The 8,428-nt window shown below is 35.2% G+C and overlaps 1 pseudogene; it reads right to left on the minus strand.

Annotated features, from left to right (window-relative positions):
- Positions 1-424: 424 nt before the first annotated feature.
- Positions 425-521, minus strand: LOC122305920 (annotated as a pseudogene).
- Positions 522-8,428: the final 7,907 nt, after the last annotated feature.

Here is an 8,428-nt window from a genome sequence, read left to right on the forward strand (position 1 = left end):
TGAATTGAATAAGAAGAAAACCGATTTAGAAAATATTATTGAAAACTTTACGAATGGAAAAAGAAAGTTTGAAAAACTTTTTGGTAGTCAAAGATGTGTTTTTGACAAGGCATGATTGGGATATATGCCAAAACAAAAATACAAACCTTATAAAAATTTCTTTGATAATCATTCTACATCAAAGACTAATATTTAAAATTCTTTTCATAAAAATAATTTTGTCAAAAAAGGATATGTGATGACCCGCTTTTACGTGTATTTTCACTAAATGGTTATTTTTAATTTAATTAATATATTAGTTGATTTATTTTAAATTAATGTATTTTAATTATTTTTTATTTATTTGATGTTGTGTTTAATTTATTTTAGTCGTTTTACGGTTTTTAATATCGTTTTCGGCAGATCTGTTTTGGTTTCCGGGGTGAGGACTGGACCTCATTTCTCGATTTGTGTGTCATCCTTGCGCAGGGGCCATGCTAATCTTCTCTGTATCATTTCAATTTTATCGGATGTCCCCTGACGCCCCCAAATCCCCACGCACGATCATGGAAAAATCGAGACGTCCGGATGATGACATCACGGGTCATCATCCTATCGACGTGTGCTAAGTGTGTGAAAAAGCGATGAATGTGCACGAGAAATATGCAGCGAAAAGCAAGTTAATAACTAAGTACCAGAATTTTTCTTGTTTAATACAAAACTATTCAAAACATACATAAATAAATATTACAGGACACAAACATAATTTTAAACTAAATACAAAGCATAAACTTCAGCACCCCGGCGGAGCCGCGCCATCGGGCTCAGCCTCCTCCTCCTCATCCTCAATCTCTGTACCAAAATCTACAGAACTAAAAATGGTGTCGCAGGTAAGTAAAATCCAAACACCATCAGATAAAAACATATAGAACTCAAACAATATGCATGAAGTGATGCCAATGCGTAAAACCCATAAAATCATATTTTTACCACGCACGCCAAAAATCCCATTTGGCCCAAAAACATATCTTTTCCAAATATCACGCCAAAAGTCACATTTGGCCCATATCCATCTCAAACCATTATCCAATTAATCCGTATGCACCATGACCTCCCCTAGGGGTCATCCGCACACCCTGGCTCCAGTGCCACACCACAGGTTACGACCACGCATGTGACACTTAACGAGCGATGCCCAGTTCCGCGCCCCGCGCATTCGTAGCCAAGCATCCTCTAGCCCTCGCCAGCGAAGGGCCACGGAGTCGGTGCGTAGAGCGATGCCTGGTTCCGCGCTCGGCGCGTTCGTAGCCAAGCATCCCCTAGCCCCCGCTCCTGTCGTCGCCCAGCGACAACTCAGGGGACGTCACTCAGTTTATTCCGCTCCCGAGTGACCAGAGGAGCTCCACCGAGATAATACCCCATCCCGACTTGGGGTCGTGATACACACGCACCCGAAAATCCACTTACGCCAATAAAACAGGCTTTTCTCAATTAAATAAAAATGCATGTGCATGCACCATGTAAATGCGATATCAATGCACAAAAATAAACAACCATCCATAAATCAATAAAACAAGCAACTCCGTCCACAACCCATCCGACCCCCGAACTCCTCGGACTCAGTCCGGAATCAGCCAACCAACAGATAAATATTTATTGAATGAGCAAAATATATTTAAATCTAAAAGTAGAGTTTGGAAAATACTTACAGCGCTATATGGTATTTTTAGAAAGCTTGCGGTGTTGCAAACGGCGGAAGGAAAGTAACGTAACAGTGAAATTTCACTGTGGCCGTGGGTTGTAAAATACCCACTTTTGAACGGGGACAAACCAAGGCTCAGGATTGATAGAGAATGGCCTTGAGATATTTATGAAGTTAAGGGAAATGAGTTTTGGCCGTGGGTGGTGGTGAAAATGGCGGTCGAAGGCCAAAAAGGGGCTGAACGGAGTTGAGCTCGTGGGAGCTGCTCCGGCAACAGATCAAGGCCGTAAATGGGTGGTTTAGGTTGGCAAGAGGTAGGGGAATAAGCTGTGAAAAGATGGTGGTCGGAGGTGGTGCGACGGCGCCGGAAACGGTGAAAAACCGTATGGCTTGGAGGAGCTCGTGGCGGCTAACGGTGGCTCAGATGGAGGTGAAACTTGGTGGGGATGTTCACAGGTGAGAGGGGAAGAAAACTGGATGGGTGGTGTAGGCCACGCCGCCGGCGAGCTGTGGTTCTGGGCTGCGAAAGCAACCGGCGACAGGGGCAAAAACAGAGCAGGTGCAACGACTTTCGGCGACTCTCGAAGGCTAACGGCTGGTCCGATGGCTCTAAAAATTGGTGGGGATGATCTCTGGTGGAAGGGGAAGAGAATGGTGGTGGCGGTACACTAAACGGTGGTCGGACGGCGGAGAACTGGGCTGACAAACAAGCGGCGACGGAAGGAGAAAAAGGGGCTGCTGCGTACGCGGGAGAGGAGGAAGAAGAAAGAAAAAGAAAAGGAAGAAAAAGAAGGAAAAAGAAAGAAAAAGAAAAAAAGAAAAAGAAAGAAAAGAAAAGAAAAGAAAAGATAAAGGAAAAGAAATGAGGTCCAGTCCTCACTCCAGAAACCAAAACAGATCCGCCGAAAACGATATTAAAAACCGTAAAACGACTAAAATAAATTAAACACAACATCAAATAAATAAAAACTAATTAAAATACATTAATTTAAAATAAATCAACTAATATATTAATTAAATTAAAAACAACCATTCAGTGAAAATACACGTAAAAGCGGGTCATCACATCCTCCCCCCTTAAAAACAAATTTCGTCCTCGAAATTTACAAGATCAACCATCAACGCCAAAAAGATACAAGATACAACTCTAAACCTAATTGAGAGATACATATCATCGACAACTTCCAACAAATCCAAAAGTTATTATCTTCACACCATAAATTGCTAATATCGGCGACGCCTCTGCTTTACCTTCTGAATTTTCATCTTATTTCAACCTTGGTAACCTAATAGCCACTTCCTAAAATTAACCATCAATAAATAAAAACTAATTAAAATACATTAATTTAAAATAAATAAACTAATATATTAATTAAATTAAAAACAATCATTCAGTGAAAATACACGTAAAAGCGGGTCATCACAGGATATTATTATAATCATTCAAGTTTTTCATATATGTCACATGCTATTTGTAATTTTTGTAATAGAAATGGTCATAATTATCATACTTGTCCTATTAGAAGAAATCATACAATGACTATTAGGGCCATATGGGTACCTAAAAATCTTGTTTCTTCTAATATTAATAAATAAAGGACCCAAAGAACTTGGGTACCAAGAAAAATCATTTTAATTGTTTTTATAGGTATGCATGAAATCATCCACAAGCAAAAATAAGTGGTTTTTAGATAGTGGATGTTCAAGACACATGACGGGAGACAAGACTAAGTTCTTTGATCTTAGATCTAAAGAAGAAGGACACGTGACATTTGGAGACAACTCGAAAGGGAAGATCGTGGGAATAAGTAAAATTGGTAATGAATCTTCTCTCATAATTGAAGATGTTCTATTTGTTGAAGGTTTAAAACATAATCTTTTGAGCATAAGTCAATTATATGATAAAGGATTTACAGTTACTTTCAAAATGGATAACTGCATTATTTTGAATGATCATGATTGTAATATTTTTTTTATTACTTTTAGAAACAATAATGTTTATACAATCGATTTTGAAGAAATTACCTCACAAGATGCTATTTGCTTTTCAGCTCAAAATGAAACTAGTTGGCTATGGTATAGAAGATTAGGTCATGCCAATATGGAACTTATTTCCAAACTTTCAAAAAATGATCTTGTGAGAGGTTTACCAAAAACAAATTTTCTTAAAGACAAAATTTGTGATGCATGTCAATTTGGTAAACAAACAAAAACTTCTTTTAAAACTAAGAAATATATTTTCACTACTAGACCATTGCAACTGATACACATGGATCTTTTTGGACCAAATAGAGTTGCAAGTCTAGGAGGAAAATATTATGCATTTGTTATTGTTGATGATTTCTCTAGATATACTTGGATCATCTTTCTTGCTCATAAAGATGAGGCACATAATGCGTTTACCAAATTATGCAAGAGAATTCAAAATGAAAAGGGCTATACTATTTCAAGTATCCGAAGTGATAGGGGAAAAGAGTTTGTTAATAAAAATATTGAAACATTTTGTGATGAAAACGGTTTTGTGCATAATTTTTCTGCTCCTCGAACTCCTTAACAAAATGGGGTAGTAGAGAGGAAAAATAGATCTCTTCAAGAGATGACAAGAACAATGCTCAATGAGAACAACTTGCTTAGTTATTTTTGGGCCGAAGCGGTAAGTACTGCATGTTATGTTATAAATAGAGTTATGCTAAGGTCTAAGTTAGATAAAACCCCCTATGAGCTTTGGAATGAGAAAAAGCCCAACATTGGTTACTTTCATGTATTTGGATGCAAATGTTTTATTTTGAATGACAGGGACAATTTAGGCAAATTTGATGCAAAATCTGATGAATGTATCTTTCTCGGGTATTCTACTAATAGTAAAGCTTATAGAGTATTCAATAAAAAGACTTTGACTGTACAAGAATCTATGCATGTAGTATTTGATAAATCTAATTCTCCACTCTCCAAGAAATCTATTGATGAAGAAACAGAAGGTATAAATAACATAGAAAGTCTCAATCTCAACTAAGAGAAAACAATAGAGGAAGTTCAACATGGAGCTATCAGGAAAGATCATCAAAATTTAATACAAGATGCAACCAAACAGTGAAAATTTGTGAAAGATCATCCAGTAGAACAAATTTTGGGAGAACCTTCACAAGGTGTAAGTACTCGATCATCTCTTAGAAATATTTACAATCATATTGCTTTTCTATCTCAAATTGAACCCAAAAATATTGATGACGCACTTCTTGATAAATCTTGGATTCTAGCTATGCAAGAAGAGTTGAATCAATTTGAAAGAAATGATGTTTGGACACTTGTTCCTAGACCCAAAAATCATACTATTATTGGAACAAAATGAGTTTTTAGAAACAAGAAAGATGAGTCCGAAGTCATTACTAGAAATAAGGCTCGACTTGTAGTCCAAGGTTTTAATCAAGAAGAAGGAATCGATTATGATGAGACATATGCACCTGTCGCAAGATTAGAAGCTATTCGAATGCTACTTGCATATGCTTGTTATAAAGATTTCAAACTTTTTCAAATGGATGTTAAAAGTGCTTTCTTAAATGGTTTTATAAATGAAGAGGTATATGTTGAGCAACCTCCAGGTTTTGAAAATCATATTTCCTCAAATCATGTTTTCAAACTCACAAAAGCACTATATGGACTTAAACAAGCTCCTAGAGCTTGGTACGAGAGATTCAGTGGTTTCTTGATTGAAAAAGGTTTTTCAAGAGGAAAAATCGATACAACTCTTTTCATTAAATATGAAAATGATGATATTCTTTTGATTCAGATTTATGTTGATGATATAATATTCGGTGCTACTAATGAAAATATGTGTCAAGTTTTTGCTAAGACTATGCAGGAAGAATTTGAGATGAGCATGATGGGAGAACTTACATTCTTTCTCGGATTACAAATTAAGCAAGTAAAAAGTGGGACATTCATCAATCAATCAAAATATATTAAGGAATTACTGAAGAAGTTTGGGATGGAAAATGCCAAGGAAATTGGAACACCAATGAGCCCATCAACTAAACTTGATAAAGATGAATCCGGTAAGCCAGTTGACTCGAAGATATATCGAGGTATGATTGGTAGCTTATTATATTTAATAGCCAGTAGACCAGATATTATGTTTAGTGTGTGCTTATGTCCACGCTTTCAATCATCTCCAAAAGAATCACATTTAATTGCAGTTAAGCGCATTTTTAGATATCTTAGTGGTACAATTAACCTAGAGTTATGGTACCCTAAGCACACATCTTTCGATCTAATCAGTTACACAGATGCAGATTATGCTGGCTGTAAAATAGATCGAAAAAGCACTAGTGGAGCATGTCGTTTCTTAGGTCATGCACTAGTTTCCTGGTTTAGTAAAAAATAAAATTCTGTTGCACTATCTACTGCTGAGGCAGTATATGTTGCTGCGAGTAGTTGTTGTGCTCAAGTTCTCTACATGAAGCAACAACTTGAAGATTTTAAACTCATGTATAATCACATTTCAATCAAATGTGATAATATAAGTACTATAAATCTTTCAAAGAACCCAATACAACATTCTAGAACTAAACATATTGAAATAAGGTATCATTTTCTTCGAGATCATGTGCAAAAAGGCGATATAATATTAGAGTTCACAAACACACACGATCAGTTAGCAGATATTTTCACAAAACCTTTACTAGAAGATAGATTATGTATGATCAGAAGAGAAATAGGTATGATGCATGCTATAAATATCTCTTAAAAGATAGACCAGAGTCAATAAAAATAGAGATAGATTTTTTAAATACTTTTACATAAACTTGAGATTCTTAGCCTCATGTTTGAGACGCTCATTCTCTTCATATAATATCATGTCATTCTTATCCATGGGAACCGGCAAGCGAAATGAAGAATCTAATAAAGATTTCAACTGTTTATTCTTCTGCCGAATGATTCATTCCCTTGTGTGAGACTCTTGAACAATTCGTTGAAGTACAACAATTTGTTCTTTGAGCTTTTCAACTTCGTAATTTTTGGCTTGTAGCCGCTGAGAAAAAGCCACAATAGAGGAAGAGTAGCGAGTCACAAGACTCACCAAGTCATAAATAGCATCAGAATCTGACTTATTAGTCAGATTATTATTTTCTTGCTGCAACATGGCACCAATGGTAGCTGCAGAAAGAACAGGAGGTTGAGATGCAGAATGCCTCATGGATGGATCTAGAGAAATGTTAGAAGAATGAGCCATTGAGAAAAGAATAGAAGGCTTAAAACGAGAATGTTGAAAGAATGCAGATGAGTTATAGAGACGAGAAGAAAACTTGATGCGGATTGGATGAACTTCAGGACTGATTTTATAGAGATAGCATAAAGAATAAGACAAGCTATCATCCAAGTCAAAGAACAATGTATTTTTTTCCTGATCGGTGAAAATGACATTTTTAGAAACTCGGAGCCTTCAATCTCGTTTGTCAACAACATCAGGTAATTTTTTCAAATCTCCAGCCGCACTTGTCTGGTCACGGACTGATGAAATTTATTTATTTATTTATTTTTTTAACTATCTACAGTGTCTACTAACGCACCGTTTTCTTCAGGTCTATTTACTTGCTGCCGATCCTTTTTAATGATGCCAAAAGGGGGAGAAGTTTTAGACTAGAACATTAACGTTGTTTAAATTGCTAAACTTGTTATATATGCTTGGAATTATATTTATACTTTTGCTTGAAAAACTATTTATATTTTCAGGGGGAGTTTAAGTATTAATACAGGTTTCAAGTTCTATCAATCATTTGTCATCATTGAAAAGGGGGAGATTGTTGAACCCAAAGTTTCAAGTTTCATTTGATTATAAATCTACACATGGATTTTGATGATAACAAATGAATTCAAAGAATAAAGGAGTTTCAATCTCAAGTTGTTCACACAATGGAATCAAGCACATCAAAGAACCAAGCATGAGCAAGAAGGAAACAAGTTCACATTAAAGTCATAGAGTAATGTTGTAAATCTCTTATAATTCGAAATTAGGATTAATGCTCAAAATTAATATTTTATCATAAAGCATTAAAATACATTTTCCACATGTGCATGAATATTTTTGAAAATTAAATTTGAAAATTTTGAAAGATGATTGATTGTCATCTTTTGCATATGCATGCCTTGATTAAAGGGTTGAACTTTGAAAATATTAAAGATGATTGATTGTCATCTTTCACATGTGCATGTTTTATTTGAATATTTTCAAAAGTGATTGATACTTTTTTAGACTTATACAAAAGGTAGATGATTTTGTTTGAAAAATTTGAAAAGTAAAGTGTGCTTATTTTGTCATATGCAAAAAGTAAAAGATTAGGTTTGAATTTTTTGAAAAGGAAAATGTGCTCATTTTGTCATATGCCAAAAGTAAAAGATTAGGTTTAATTTTTTGGAAAAAGTGAATGATGTTGTCTTTGACAATTGAAAAAGAAGAACTTTTTATTTGAATTTTTTGAAAAAGTGAATGATGTTGTCTTTGACATGTGAATCTTTTTAAATTTGAATATGATGTCTCATATGCCTATAAATAGATCATTTGAGAGCTTCACATTAACAACACCAAGAGCATACAACATTCATTCAAAGCTTTCATTCTCTCTTCTCTAGGCATTGAGCATTAATCCTTGTTCATTTTGAGAGATATAGTTTGCGCTGTATTGTTCTTATTTCACTAATTGAGGAGTGTTTTCTGATAACCTACCCACTATCAGCTTTTGTATCAGAAAA

This window comes from Carya illinoinensis, chromosome 3 (assembly GCF_018687715.1).
Source record: "Carya illinoinensis cultivar Pawnee chromosome 3, C.illinoinensisPawnee_v1, whole genome shotgun sequence".
In the NCBI taxonomy this organism is placed as follows: Eukaryota; Viridiplantae; Streptophyta; class Magnoliopsida; order Fagales; family Juglandaceae; genus Carya; species Carya illinoinensis.